Raw genomic sequence first — 17,079 nt, forward strand, 5'->3', positions numbered from 1 at the left:
TCTGCCGGTTACTCTCTGTCTCATGACTTGCAAACGTTGAACGTGCAAGATGCCAAACTCCTGTTTACCTCCGGCCAGAGCAGAAATTCTTCTCTCCATGCCTGTATACCAGGCTTGCACACTGAACATTCTATATCTGCGCAGGAGCACCTTATATTCAGCCTTCATGAAATTTACTTTCACAACTTTCAAGGGTTACCTTTTTTCTATATTGCGTTGTCAATGAACTCATAAAGCTTCCTCAAACCACGATCTTTCAATGAACCGTGTTGGTTTTACTCTGATTGCCTTTGAAATCATCAAAATGCTCTGTTACAAATTCCTAACAATATTTTCATTGAGACAAAGTTTTATCTAACTCGGTGAGTCCCAAACAGCTGCAATTGGTGAAAAACAGAGAGATGGGACATTTGGAAATCTGGTGGTGTCGAAAGGGAGGGGGAGGGTAGGTTGCCTTTAAATAATTCAAAAAGACAAATGCTATTCAAATTGAGGAATTGCTTGAATATACATACAGAACAACATCAGCATATCTGTTACTATTGCTTGGCAAAGGCGAGCCAATTACAGTCAGTATACATGGAGCATTTTGAATCATTTAGGTATAGTGGAGGTAACAGAGTTGGTTTGCTGGAGGGAAGGGTGCAGGGAACATGCCAGTGTCTCATTATAATAATCGAGCCCAGCGTTAACCGTGTTGTGTAAGTGGAGAAGAACAAGGAAAAGTAAAAGGATAGACAATCCCTCAAGCCAACGATCATTTAATGCAATCATGGCTGAACTTTTCTCAACCGCCAACTTCACATTCCAGTCCCAACTCTTCAGCCGAAGTCAGTGAAAATCTGTTAACCTCCCTTTTATGTGTACTAGTCTCCCAGCATTCACTGCATCCCGCGTCAGTGAGTACAACAAATCGATGACTCTTTCAGAAAAATAATTCATCTATGTTTTGAATTCATACACTTTATTTTAAAACTTGGACCTATCCTTCTACAAATCCCGACCTGACGAATCATCTGTTCTGCGTATACTTGCACAATCGTTCTCATCATTTTGCAGACTACGTTTAGACTGCTTAAATTTTCTTCATAAGACAAATGTTCACTCATTGACTCAATTGATTGAAACTCCTCTGAATTGCTTCTAATATAACTGTATACCTTCTCAAGTAAGGTGACCTAAACTCTCCGCAATATTCCATCGGCAGTCACTGATTCCTTCTACAATTGCAGAAACACTCACTTCTTTGATAGTCGATTCATTTAAGAATAAATTGGAAATACCGAGGTGCTATCAACATTTGAACTAGTGTTAGATCCAAAGCTAAGTGGCTGCATTCTGTGCTGGAACAATTCGTTTATCTGTTCGATTCAATTGTCCGATTTCTGATGGAAGTGGTATTCAGTTGGAAGATTGAAAAAGCTGATTTCAAAGTAAGCGGGTGGCCCAGATAATCACACAGAAGAGCAGATGGATGATGTCAAAAGTCGGCAATGATTGTTGTGCGGACGACTGACAGAAGTGTTCACCAGTGGAGGAATATTAATGTATAAATTGCAAAACTTACAATCATTCAACAGGCAAGCACTGGTTTTATTTGGTGAAAGTGAATGATTTTTAACGAAATAAATGAATTTAGGACCTGTCCCACTTCTGAAAGAGTTTTCAGCGATGTCGGAATAGAAGGATTGAATGGCCTTCTCATATACCTGTGAATGATGCAGTGGGAGAAAAATAATACGGATCTTCGATTTTGGGAAGTAAGACAAGTGCGTCAGAAGCAAAGGACCGAAAGAGCATCAGGAAACCGAGTGCGAAGAGTCGTGCCATCAACATTCTCCACTGAGTATCTGACATCTCGTGGCCGAAGTTCGTCCTCAAGCTTTATCTTTTTACGTTCAGGACGTATCTGTCAGTAATAATGACATCAATAAAAGTGATTGTCTGCATCATGTGCGTATCAAGTTGGCACATCATTAAGCAAGGGCAGCAGAATGGAAACGCAGTCTTATTCACACAGTCTTATTGATTTTACCACATGAAGGGAGAAACAGACAGAAAGAGAGAGAGATACAGAGAGAAATAACTGGAGTAGGAAACATTACATTTGTGCCTGCCTTTTCAGAAATAAACAGACACCAAAGGATACTATTCAGCCTTCAGCCATGTATCACTTTAATTTAACGATATACATCGAACATCGAACAGAACAGTACAATACATTACAGGCTCTTCTACCCTCGATAATGTGCCGAAAGTTTATCCTCTTGAAGATCAAATTAATATGCATTTCTAATCTTTTACTATCAACAATGCAGCTATCCAAGAGTAACTTAAGTATCCAACTCCACTACCAACGTTCTTAGGGCATTTCATGCACTCACAATTTCCAGTCTAAAGAACCTCACTCTGACATCTTTCCCCAAAACTTTCCTCCAATCTTCTTTAAACTATGTCCCCACGTGATAGCCTGGGAAAAGGTCTCTGGCTATCCACTATACCTAAGCCTCTCACATACACACACCAACACTCATACCCACACAAGCGCATATACATAAACACTCTCTCACTGACATTCACACTCCCAACACAGACACACACCAACATGTATGCACATGCACAAAGGTTTGCGCAGTGAATTTTTACTTGCAGAATTGCATTTTATTTTCTGCAAAAACTGCATGAATCCATGCAAGCTTCTGTATTTTCTTAAGGAAACGGAGTCATTTTGAACATTGTGACAAAGACAGACAGATTTCTATCTTACAACCACAATGCATTATGTGAGCTGACATGGCACCTGTTGAGAATGCAACTTTTAAAAAATGTTCTGAGATTTACATATGAAAGAACTGAAACCAATACGATTCTTCCAAAATTGAGAGACTTAACTAAAAATAACAGGTAATTTTCAAATGTCATTTCAGTTACATTACATTTTAACTTTTACTCTAAATTCTATATCTTATTATCTTATACTCCACAACCACCTGATGAAGCAGAAGCGCTCTGAGAGCTAGTCCTTCCAAACATGATGGACTACAGCCTGGTGTTGTATATTGTATAAATTTGTACACCCCAATCCAAAGCTGGCACATCCAAATTATGCCTCTCGTCATCTTGTACACCTTTATCCAGTCACGTCTTATCCTTCTTCATTCCAATGCGACATGCCCCAACTACCTCAATCTTTCTGCACAAGTCAATCCCTCCTGTACACGCAGCATCCTGATAAAAGTACACTGCAACCTCTCTAAAGCTTCCATATTTTTCGAACAACTGAACACAATAATCCAACTGTGGTCCAAAAAGGACTTCATAGACCTGCAGCATAAGCTTGAGGTTCGTAATCTGATTCCGCTGCTAACAAAAGCCAGCACATCATACACCTTCTGAACAACCCTTTCAACTTGTGTAGCAACTTTGAGGAATCTATGTGCGTGGATCCCAAGATCCCTCTGATCCACCACAATGACAAGAATCCTGCCTTTACCCCTGTAATCTACATTATAATTTCAAATTCCACAATGAACCACTTTATGCTTTTTCAAGTTAGAATCTGTCTGCTACCTCTCAAACCCGCTGTACATCCTGTAACTCTCCCGTTACAACCTATAACAGCACTCCACATATCAGGAACCGCAGTAACCCTTGTGTCATCAGCATACTTGTCTCAACATCCTTTCACTTCCACATGCGAGTCATTTATAAAAATCACAATGAACAAATTTTCCAGAACAGACCCCTGCGAAACACCACTGACCACTGAAATCCAGGCTGAATACTTTCCATCTACGACTATTATCCCCTTTTGTGGGCCAGGAAAATCTGTATCCAGGCAGCGAAATTACCCTGTATCTCACGCGTTGTTACTTTCTGAATTAGCAAACGCCATGCTGCAGTTCATCTCGAGGACATCAAGTGCTCTGCCCTGATTAATGTGTTTTGCCACATACTCAAATAGTTCCATTAGGCTTGAGAAACATGGTCTGCCCCGCACAAAGACACGTTGACTATCATTCATCAAGGTATACATTTCCAAATTATATTCGATATCTTCCATTTCTTCCATTGCTCTAGTCAAGTGGGAGTTTTGTTACTATCCTAAATATTTGTTCAATAGACCATGAGGCACGGGTGATCAGTGGTTAGCCCTGCTGCTAAACAGTGGCATGGACCTTGTGTCGATTCCACAAATGGGTGACTGGTTGTTTGACCTTCTCCCTGTATTTGCTTGCGTTGCCTCCGGGTGATCAGCCTCCATACCATCGGAAATACAGGGTGACAGGTTCAACGTTTTCTGGTGGGTCTCAGTGGGATGTTTTTCAAACAGTCTATGTGGACACGATGTCCAAATCACTGATTTTCACACTGAAGGGATTTTGTCATTCTAGATCCGCTTCCATTCTCCATTGACAGAGTCCGTTATATAATACAACGGATAGCAACCGAACTACAATCCTCTGAGAATATCCGAAACAAAAACCATTTCCTCTGTCAACGTCTTCAGGAAAGAGCATTATGCACTGGAAAGATTTCATTACAACGGCACAAGCACAAACACTGAACATCGCATCTTAATTTCTGAGGAGTGATGAGAGTCTTTTCATCTCTGGAATCTGAACCGTGAAAGGGTGGTCTAATCAACGACTTCAGGCAATCAGTAGCGAACGTTAGGAGAGATAAACAGAAACAATGTCTACAATTTGAATGAAAAGTCCAAAGTTGTGCTGGGAAGAATTCCCATCCGAAGGGTATTGTAAGTCAACCTGCAGCACTCAGACTGCACCAGTTCAAGAAGGCATCTTACTACCACTTTCTCGAGAGGGCAACTAAGAACAGGCAATAAGTGCTGGTTCCAGGAAGCGATGTCCAAGTTATTTAAGAATTCTGACAGTGTCATTCAGGAGAAGTAATACAAAGCACTTCTCCACACAGAGAGTAGTGTCGGTTAGGAAATGCCATCTTCAAATGGCAGCTGATGATATTTCAATTCTTACATTTCAATCTGAGATAGACACATTTTTATTGAGGAAGGATGCCAAGGGATGTGATCTCAAGGTAGGCATATGGAGATCACCCACAGAATATACGTGGTCTTCCAAGCAGCTGAGCAGATTCGAGGAACTAAACGGGTTCATCGTGTTACTGATTTCCTATAAATAAATAATTTCGATCTTCTTTAGTTCTCTCATTACTCAGGCTGGTAACTTTGTTCGGAACATCGTGTAAACTTTAAGGAGATAGCTTTGAACTTCCGTTCCATTCACTCCCTGTCTCAGTTAGTGAGATAATTTTCAACGTAATTCAAATTAGTGCCAATCATAATTATATCTGTGATGAAAAACAGGGCCATTTTTGAAACAATAAAATGATGATCTGTGTTTCCATCTTGTCATTTTTCCTCTCGCCACAACAGTGATGAAGTGGTTGACACTGCTTTTGCTGATTGGAAAGCTGGTGTTGGTGGAAGGCCAGAAAACTTGTAAGTACCCCAGTTAATCTTCCTTACAGGGATTTGCACAACTTCTTGTGGGCAAACGAGGGAAGCACTGCTTTGAACGGTGGTCACTTTGCTCTTTGCTTCTGTTCGGGTTGATCATGTGTGTTCATTCACGTAAATATTTCATTCGTTCCTTTCTCTGTAATCTTGGAAGAAACTAAAATTGCACACAGAAGGATATCGATCATAATTCCCAGTCTGTCCAAAAAATCGTATGCTTGCATTTATTCTTATTGCAAATATTGATCGCCATACAGATGTGCAATTCATGTGAAACTCAGTGAAAGGGGGAATGTCGTGGTGCAACGGAGGTTTCAAATTCTACATGTTCCAAAGTTGTATAATGTTATCTCTGACGCAGAAGCATTTGCAAACTGTTCAACAGATTTGTTAAAATATACGCATGGCTTTGCCGAACTTTAAATTCAAATGATTGGATTATGAAATGCAAGAGGTTTCACTGAAGCTAAACATGAATCGAGTCGGCATAATAGAATATTGTGAACAGTTTCTGGCAGCGTACCTGAAGAAAGGCAGACCACAGAAAGTTCATTGGGCTGATGCCATTTATGGAGGCACAGTCTTATCAGGAGAGGTTCAGTAGGTAAGATGAGTACTCGTTGGAGTTTCGAAGAATAAGAGGTGAGCTTATTGAAGAATAAACGACTCTTGAACGTCTTTTCAGTTTAACTGGTGAGAGGTCGATTGATCTTATGTGAGAATATAGGACCAGAGGGCCTCGTCTTAAAATGAAGTGTTGACAATTTAGAACATTCTTGGTGTGAAGTTTCTTCTGTCGGATTGTTTTAAATGCAGGCACTTCTCTCCCCAAGAGAATTGTGTGTTCAAAGGTGAGACTGACAGGTTTTTCAAGCATTAAGGGAATCGCTGAAGTATTGGGAAAAGCCTGGAAATTGAAGTTGTGGGTGGAGTTGGTCTGATATCTGCAGTGGCTGCAGTTTGAACGCTTTTACAATATCTGAATTCCGCCAAGTCCGGTCTTCTTTGATCTAAGTTGTATTATTACAACTGTCTATGTTGCCCTTACCTCAAGACTTCTGTTGCACAAGAAATTATTTAACACTAACCACGTCCATTTCCACCTTTAAGATTGGTCTGAAATCACCCCGCTTTGAGCAAGGCTTCATCAACTGTCCATCATATAATAATCATAGAATATCCAGTTCAGAGCGCGACTATTCTATCCATTGTTTCTGCCCCGGCTCCAGTAAGCTGCAAAGTTAACACAATTTTCCATCCCTGCCTCCATAAACCCTCTCAATTCATCCCCTTCAAATGAATATTTAATTCTCTTTTGAAAGCTTCTTTCGAATCCAGCTCCACTTTCCTCCTTGGCAGCGATGTTCAATACCCAACAACTCTCTGAATAATGAAGTCACTGAGTTACGGACCAGGGGATCTGTTCACCTTTAAGCCAGCTGATGTTTCCTATCGATTCTCACTTCCTGAAGCAAACTGCTCAGAAACGTTGCAGTCCCTCTTCCTAAATATTTGCACACTGTGAACAAACTGATCAGTTCTCAATCGGCTATATCAATAGCAGGTCACAGCTGCAGCACTGCATGCAGGTCTGGTATTCACAAACAATAATGGAAACCACTTCAAGCAATATGCACTGCTGCGGCCCCAACAAATTACCATTCGAAACGAGAGACTGCAATCTGCTTTCTCTGGCTTTATGTCCCCCAGTGAGACCAAAAGAGGATATCCCTGTGTGTGGAATGTTAACATTGAAGAATATTTTTTCTCTTTTATTCTGTCTCCTAGATGCAATCATTCCATGTGTTTTGGAGAGAAGTTACTGCAGGAAAGTGCCATGTGATGAGACAATTTCAGTAAGGACTGATGGGGCATGCCCACACTTCCAAATGTGCTGCATGCCTTTCTTGCCACCGATGAAGAAAAGGAAACTTGCACCACTGGAAAGCATTTGAGTTCCCGAATGGAGAGATCTGTCATCTCACCAATTCAATCGACATTTCATGGTCTCAATGCAATGAGCCCTGACGCACTGCTTTCTCACACATATGAATAAAACTAAACGAAATCAACAAACATTAATTGTCCAAATTTCATTTCCCATTTAGATCATAGTTCTAACATAATGACAGGGACGAAAGCAACGGTCAGAGAATAGGCAGGATACCGGGATGACATTGTTTTTGTTGCAGCATAGCTGCAGTGTGCACATTTGGTTACATGACAGTCGGAAGACCATGTTCAGACCGGATCGCCACAGTGTAGGAATGATATGGAGGCTTTGGGGAGGCTCCAAAAGGGAGTTGGCAGGATAGGAGAGGATTAACTGCAAGGAGGGAATGCAAAACCTTGGATCATTATCACTAGACTATGGGAGTAGGAGGGGGGAATTGTCCGAAGCAAAAAAAATGATGCGAGGTTAGGTTATTCAGGCAGAGCTTTTTTACCCCCAGGGCGGATATGTCAAATGTAGGTAGGCATATATGTGAGGTGAAGGGAATACATATGGAAATATATGAGGAAAGATTTTTTAAACAGTGAGGAATGTAGGTAACGGGACCACTCTGCCAGGAGAGGTGCCTGAACTGGATATCATAGCAAAGCTTAAAATGTGTTTAGATTTACAAATGAACGAGTAGAGTAAGAGGGATACAAGCTACGTGCAGGCAGATAGATTTAGTTTAAAATGGTAGTATTGTGGGCAGAACCAGCCGTTCCTGCACAGTAAATTGCTATATTCTAAGGATCAGTTTAGCAGCAATGGAAAGCAAGATCTGCTAGGGTATTTGCTTTGAAGCAGAGAAGGTAACGGGATGAACTGTTTGAGGTGTGCATGATGATGCGGGCCACGGACAGCGTGATCAGTAAGTAGCTGTTCCTCTCTGTCGAAAGGTCAATAACTAGCTGGCATAATTTGAAATTGAAAGGTAATAATTTTGAAGGGGAGTTGAGGAGAAAACGTTTCACCGGGAGAATTGTGGGGTCTGGATTTATTTGACTGAGAGTTACCTAAGTTGGGAAACCTCACAATCCTTGAAAATCTCTTGCATGAGCCTCATGAGGTTTCCAAACATGAAAGGCTATCCGTTAAGTTTTGGAAAGTGTGGCAAGTATAGACTGAGTAACATTTCACGGTGTGGACTCAATGAGCTGAAGTGCCTCACCTCCATTCTCTGATTCTATGATTCTATGTTTGAACACACACATCCACAGCCCGCAGGTAAAGTCACTGAATAATTGTGCACCCTTCCTTTGGAGAAGGGATGGGAGACATGCTGTTTCATTCAGAGGTGAGTTAGGCATCACCCTGTTGCATCACACGGAGAATCATCATAAGGGTTGAGGGGAAGGGTGAGAGCAGTAACAAATTAAAAATTCTATATATGAATGCACGAAGCATTAGACACAAGGTGGATGAGCTTGAGGCTCTTTTGGAAATTGGCAGATACGATATTGTGGGGATAACTGAGACGTGGCTTCATGGGGACAGGGCCTGGGAAATGAATATTCAAGGCTAAACGTGTTATCGTAAGGATAGACTGACGGGCAGAGGGGGTGGGGTGGCCTTGTTGGTAAGGGAGGATATTCAGTCCCTTGCGCGGGCGGACCTAGAGTCAGGGGATGTAGAGTCAGTGTGGATAGAGCTTCGAAACACTAAGGGTAAAAAGACCCTCATGGGAGTCATCTACAGGCCCCCAAACAGTAGTCTGGATGTTGGAGGTAAGTTGAATCAGGAGCTGAAATTGGCTTGTCGCAAAGATGTTACTACAGTTGTTATGGGGGATTTTAACATGCAGGTAGACTGGGTGAATCAGGATGGTATCGGGCCTCAAGAAAGAGACTTTGTGGAGTTCCTCAGAGATGGATTTTTAGAGCAGCTGGTGCTGGAGCCGACCAGGGATAAGGCGATTCTGGATCTGGTATTGTGTAACGAACCAGAATTGGTCAGTGACCTCGAAGTGAAGGAGCCATTGGGAAGTAGTGACCATAATACAATAAGCTTCAATCTGCAATTTGAGAGGGAGTGGGTACAATCTGAAGTGACAATATTTCAGTTGAATAAAGGGAAATATGGAGCTATGAGGGAGCAACTGGCCAAAGTTCAATGGTTTAATACCTTAACAGGGAAGACCGTGGAGGAACAATGGCGGATATTTCTGTGTATGATGCAGAAGATGCAGGATCAGTTCATTCCTAAAAGGAAGAAAGATCCCAGGAGGAGACATGGGCGGCCGTGGCTGACAAGGGAAGTAAAGAAACATATAAGGTTAAAAGAGAAAAAGTATAACTTAGCGAAGATAAGCAGGAAAACGGAGGACTGGGAAGCTTTTAAAGAACAACAGAGGATTAGTAAGAAGGAAATACGCAGAGAAAAAATGAGGTACGAAGGTAAACTGGCCAAGAATATAAAGGAGGATAGTAAAAGCTTTTTTAGGTATGTCTAAGGCAAAAAAATGGTTAGGACAAAACTTGGGCCCTTGAAGACAGAAGCAGGGGAATATATTACTGGGAACGAAGAAATGGCAGAGGAATTAAATGGCTACTTCAGATCTGTGTTCACTGGGGAAGACACAAGCAATCTCCCTGAGGTAACAGTGGCTGAAGGACCTGAACTTAAGGGAATTTCTATTTGCCAGGATTTGGTGTTGGAGAGACTGTTAGGTCTGAAGGTTGATAAGTCTCCGGGACCTGATGGCCTGCATCCCAGGGTACTGAAGGAGGTGGCTCGGGAAATCGTGGATGCGCTGGTGATTATTTTCCAGAGTTCAATAGAATCTGGGTTGGTTCCTGAGGATTGGAGGGCGGCTAATGTTGTGCCACTTTTTAAGAAGGGTGGTCGGGAGAAAGCAGGAAATTATAGACCAGTTAGTCTGACCTCAGTGGTGGGAAAGATGCTGGAGTCTATTATAAAGGATGAAAGTACAGCACATCTGGATAATAGTAACAGGATAGGACAGAGTCAGCATGGATTTATGAAGGGGAAATCTTGCTTGACTAATCTTCTTGAATTTTTTGAGGATGTAACTCGGAAGATGGACGAGGGAGATCCAGTGGATGTAGTGTACCTGGACTTTCAGAAAGCTTTTGATAAAGTCCCACACAAGAGGTTAGTGAGTAATATTAGGGCGCACGGGATTGGGGGCAAAGTACTAGATTGGATAGAGAATTGGTTGGCTAATAGGAAACAAAGGGTAGTGATTAACGGCTCCATTTCGAAATGGCAGGCAGTGACCAGTGGGGTACCGCAGGGATCCGTGCTGGGACCGCAGCTTTTTACAATATATGTAAATGATATAGAAGATGGTATCAGCAATAACATTAGCAAATTTGCTGATGACACAAAGCTAGGTGGTAGGGTGAAAGGTGATGAGGATGTTAGGGGATTACAGGGTGACCTGGACAAGTTAGGTGAGTGGGTAGATGCATGGCAGATGCAGTTTAATGTGGATAAATGTCTGGTTATCCACTTTGGTGGCAAGAACAGGAAGGCAGATTACTACCTCAATGGTATCAAATTAGGTAAAGGGGCTGTTCAGAGAGATCTGGGTGTTCTTGTCCACCAGTCAATGAAGGCAAGCATGCAGGTACAGCAGGTCGTGAAGAAGGCTAATAGCATGCTGGCCTTCATAACAAGAGGGATTGAGTATAGAAGCAAAGAGGTGCTTCTGCAGCTGTACAGGGCCCTGGTGAGACCACACCTGGAGTACTGTGTACAGTTCTGGTCTCCAAATTTGAGGAAAGACATTCTGGCTATTGAGGGAGTGGAGCGTAGGTTCACGAGGTCAATTCCTGGAATGGCAGGATTGCCTTACACGGAAAGACTGAAGCGACTGGGCTTGTATACCCTTGAGTTTAGAAGACTGAGAGGGGATCTGATTGAAACGTATAGGCTTATGAAAGGACTGGACACTCTGGCAGGAGGGAACATATTTCCGTTGATGGGGGAGTGCCGAACCAGAGGACACAACTTAAAAATACGGGGTAGACCATTTAGGACAGAGATGAGGAGAAACTACTTCACCCAGAGAGTGGTGGCTGTGTGGAATGCTCTGCCCCAGAGGGCAGTGGAGGCCCAGTCTCTGGATTCTTTTAAGAAAGAATTGGATAGAGCTCTTAAAGATAGTGGAGTCAAGGGGTATGGAGATAAGGCTGGAACAGGATACTAATTAGGAATGATCAGCCATGATCATATTGAATGGCGGTGCAGGCTCGAAGGGCAGAATGGCCTACTCCTGCATCTATTGTCTATTGTCTATTGTCTATTGTCTACTCAGGTTCTGACCACAAAGCCTGGAATGGAAATTGGGAGCCACAGTTGCAAGGAGCTGGAGACAAAGTTATCCTGCATGTATGCAGAACACCAAGAAACCATCTGTTGTATCAATCCTATCCACATTGTGCCGAAAGGGAGGGAAGTTTCCACCAGGGTTGGCTTGCAACAGGAGATGGATTAACCATACTCCATCCGCAGTAAGAGAGGCGGTCTCCATGAAATTGTTCAAACACAGAAAATACGATCAAATGTAGACCACTCAGCCCTTCGAGTCTGCTGAACCCCAAATCAATAACACAACATAAAACAGAAATTACTGGGAAAACTCGGCATGTCTGGCATCATCAGGAAGGTTCTCTAAAAGCTAATGTTTAATTAGGATTTCTCTCCACGGAGGCTACCAGACCTGTTGAGCTTTTCCAGAATTTTTTCTTCGACTGTTTAGCATGTGCAGTTTTTTCCAATGCTTCCCCACCCTTCATATAAGGCTGTGATCAGAACTGTATGAAATTTGCAAATGCTGCCGTGCCAGAGTTTTGTACAATTGCAATATGACCTAATGGCTTTGAAAATCATATTAGCAAACTCATGGTCAACCTTCTTAACAATTCTAGCAACCAGAGTGTCATCGTTCAAGGGATCGATACCCATGGAAACCGAAATACCTGTGTTCATCAACACTGCCATTAGCCCAGTACTCTTTATTCCTGGTACTCCTTCCAAATTGAATAACCTCACACATTTTTGCATTAAACTCCATTACTGAGTTTTGAAATGATTTGTAGCTCAGGTTAAGGTTCTGGATGTAGGTTTGCTCGCTGAGTGGGAAGATTCATTTCCAGAGGTTACGGCACCCGACGAGGTCACATCGTCAGTGGGCCTCAGGTGAAGCACTGCTGATAAGTCCTGCTTTCTATTTATATGCTTGGATTTCTTTGAGTTGGTGATGCTTTTTCCTGTGGTGATATAATTTCCTGTTGTGAGGTCGTTTCCTGTTCTTTGTCTCCAGGGCTGATAGCTGGGGTCAAACTTGATATGTTTTTACTCAGACCCCTTGACATCATGGTAGCCCACAAACCCACCAAAAAACTAAAATGTGTTAGGTAAAAGGGGTAAATGTAGGGAAATAGGTGGGTTGCGCTTCGGCGGATGGTTGTGGAAATGTTTGGCCGAAGGGCCTGTTTCCACACTGTAAGTAATCTAATCTAATATAAAACGTTGTCAAACGCTTTACTGAAATCCATATATACCACTTCAAGCATTTTACGCTGAGTCACCTTTGTCACCACCTTCCCAAATAATTAAATAAGGTGTGTGAGGCACGAACTGTCCTTCCGAAACTGGGTTGAGTATTCCAAATGAATTTATTCCTTTCCAGATGATGATAAATCCTATCTTTATAATCCTCTCCCTTCTTTAAACCACACCCGAAATAAGGTTCAATACTCAATAATTACCAGGGCTTTCCCTACTCTCCGTCGTGAACAAGGGCCTACATTTGCTATTTTCCAGTCTTCTAGAACTATTCCTGCAGACAATGACAACAGAAAGATTAAAGCCAAAGTATCTGCTTTCTCCACCCTACCTTTCTGGCGAATCTTACCACAAAATCCCACCTTGCCCAGGGGATGTACTTATTTTCGCACTTTCCAGACTTGCTGACAACTCCTACTGATGAATTTCAATCCCGTCCAGTCCAATAACCAGAATCGCATTATCCTCTTCGAAAACATTCACTTTTTCCTGTGCGAATACTGACGAAAAATGTTCATTTAACGCCTCTCCTATCTATTCAGACTCAACACACAACATCCTACTTCTGTCATTTCTGGTCCTAATATTACTGTAATCGTTAATTTATTCCTTGCAATCCTGTGGAAAGCTTTGGGGCTTTCCATGATTCTATCTCCCAAACATTTCGCATGTCTCCTCCTGGCTCTTCCTAGCTCTCCCTTTAGTCCCGTCCTGACTAACTTGTAACTCACAAGCACCATGACTGAGCCGTCACGTCTCATTTTTACATTAGCCTCCTTCTTCCTCTTGACAAGAGACTAAAATTATTTCAGAAAGCGATGGTTCCCCTTGATCGACCGCTTCTGTTCTGCCTGACATGTACGTACATATCAAGACCATGCAATAGCTGTTCCTTGAACAAGCTCTGCATTTCAAATGTGCCTATTCCCTGCAGTTTCCTTCCTGATCCTATGCATCCTAAATCATGCCTAATCGCGTAATAATTGCATTTCACCCAGCTATAACTCTTGCCCTGCTGTCCGTACTGATGTCACTCCATCGTTAAAGTAAACATAAATGAATTGTCGTCACGATCACCAAATAACTCACTTACCTCCAAATCTGACATCTGGCCTGGTTCATTACGAAGTGCCAAATCCAAGACGGCCTCGACTCTTGTTGCCTATCTACACACTGTGTCAGGAAACCCTCCTGCGCACGGTGGACAAAAACTCACTCATTCGAAGTACACGACCTCTTGCGTTTTCAGTCAATATTTGGAACGTTAAAGGCCCACATAACAAATACCCTGTGATTTTCCTTCCTCTCCAGAATAGCATTCAGAATCATTTCCATTAGATCTCTGGAAATATTTGGCAGCCTGTAGAAGTCTCCTAGAATTGTGAACTTCCCTTTCCTGTTTCTAACCTCAGCCCATGCTATCTCAATTTTCGATTACTCATCAGATATCCTTTCTAAAATCTTAATGCTCTTCTGATAAACAATACCACACATACCGTTTTTTATAACCTTCCCTTTCCCTTACTGAAATGTCAAAATCCTGGAACTGCAATACCTTCCATTTCCAGCTCTGTCCATGTCTCCGAATTGGTCATAACATCGAAATTCCATTTAATAACCCATGCTGCAAGTTCACCCAACTTTTCTGGAGTCTCCTGACGTTGAAATAGACATACTTCAAAGAAATTTCATGCCAGCTGGTATACTCCAGTGACATCGCAACCTTATTATGATTTCACCATTTTCAAAGGCCTGTGCACTGCAGCTACAATTCAGGTTCACATCACCTGTTGAAATAGATTATACACTCCCAAAGACCATTAGCAAAGCCAATCCACCCCCTCAGGATATTGGAATCCCCTCCTTCCCAGGTATAGAATATCCCGTTTGTAGAGGTTCCACCTACACCAGAATGAGTCCCAATTATCCAGGTATCTGAATCCTCTCTCCTGAATGGTACTTTTAGACACGTGTTGAGCTCCTCTCTCACTTCCTACTCCTCTCCTCGCTAGAACTGGGCACGGTTAACAAACAAGGCATATCCTGTTGGGAGTTTCTTTGTAGGCCTCCGAAAAGCCTCCAACCTGCCTCTTTGAATTCCTGCCTTACATCCCCATCCCTTTTCCTACGTATTCCATGAGTTCTACGTGGAGACTTAGAGATGGAGCATGTCAGTGGTAACCATGACACTTTGGTCTGGAGTCAAATACAGATCCAGACCAAGTCAATGGCTACCTCGGTGACGTTGGCCTGTACTGACATGCAGCGGCACAGCAGGTCATTGACAACCAAAAAGTTGTTTTTTTCTAGAATCATATGCAGAGTCAAAGCGGAACATGGGTAACCAACGTGTGTGGGTCCACTGTCATATGTGAAGACAGAGCAGATGAATGGTATTCACAGTGTTTTTCGGTCTGGAATGGTGAGTAGGTCGAGAGCAGGTCCGTGGCTAACACATAGCTGCGGCTGGAGCCAAATGTAGAACAAAAAATATCATTTGCAAACACAATTCTGTGAGACTGACATCACCTGGAAATATAGCCTATGTTGTAGTAGATTCAGTGTTACAGATCTAGAGCAACGTGTACACACAGAGTTGTCAGTGGTCACTACAGTTCTGTGGTCTGGTTTCAGATGCAAAGACACAACAGGTCAGTGCTAAAGACAACGCTGAAGATCTGGAGTCACATCCTGATCTGGTTCCAGAACAAGTCAGAGTTACGAAAAGTGCGATGAGCTCCGACTTTCATTTTAAGACAGAGCAGATCAGTGGTAACCACAGTGCTGAAGATCTGGAGTCACACCTAATGTCCAGAGCAGTTCAATGTGACCCACAGTGTTATTGGTCTGGAAATAACTGCAGAGATGGAGCAGGTCAGTAATAGCCAAAAGTGCTGTGGATCTGCAGCCACTTTGAGAAACACAGCAGTTCAGTATCAAACACAGAGCTGAAGATCTGGAGTCACATGATGTGCTAGAACAGTTCAGTATTAATCACAGTGCAGTGGTTTGGATTAAAATGCAAACGCAAACCAGGTCTAACGTAACCACATTGCTTTGGGTGTGGTATCACGTTTATCGACATAATATGTCAGTGATTGCCACAACGCTACATGCCTGGGGACACAGATCTGATCAGTGGTAACCAAAGTTCTTTGGAGTTGGAGTTACATTTAAGATCAGTGCAGGAGCGTAGAATCCACGGAGTTGTCGGTCTGGAATCACGTGCTTTGACAGCACAGGTCAGTGATAACCACTGCTGTTCAGCTGTTAGGTTTCGAGAGAAATTATATCAGGGTAATCGTAGTGCTGTGGTTCTGGACACACATGCAGCATAGACAAGTTGAGACACAACCAAGGTGCTGTTGGCCAGGAGTTTCATGCAGAAACAGAATAGCACAGTGGGAACAAGAGCGTTGTATGCCTCGTGTCATAGAATTAGAATAGATCAGTGACAACCAGAGTGCTTCGGATGTGGAGTCACTTGCAGACACATAGAAGATTAGTGGTCAGCACTGTGTTAAGGCCTGGACTTATGTCAGTGCAGAGTAGGTCAGACACACCGACAGGGTGGGAAGAACAGTTTTACATGTCGAGACAGCAGGTCAGTGGAAACCATAGGGTTGTGGGTCTGAGACCACATGCAAAGAATTGAACGTGAATGTTGAACTCAGTTCTGTGGGTCTGGAATGACATGCAGAGATGGAAAAGTCCAATCATAAGAATAGTGTTTTGGGTCTGGAGTCACAAGGAATGACACAGCAGGCTGGACTTCTTCATAATACCTTTTGTCTCACTTTACATGTTGACCCAGAACTGGGCATCAGAAATCACAATTATTTGGTCTGAAGTTACACGGAGAGACAGAATAGGTCAGTGATAACTGCATTGCTGTTGGCCAAGAGTTTCACTTAAAGATAGATTACGTCTGTGGTCAACACGGTCTGGAGTGACGTGCAGAGACAGCGAAAATTAGTGTTAACACAGTGTTGTCTGCATTGAGTCACATACTGAGACACGGAAAAAAAAATTAATAACAAAAGTGTTG

This window comes from Chiloscyllium punctatum, chromosome 51 (genome assembly GCF_047496795.1).
Source record: "Chiloscyllium punctatum isolate Juve2018m chromosome 51, sChiPun1.3, whole genome shotgun sequence".
Taxonomy (NCBI): Eukaryota; Metazoa; Chordata; class Chondrichthyes; order Orectolobiformes; family Hemiscylliidae; genus Chiloscyllium; species Chiloscyllium punctatum.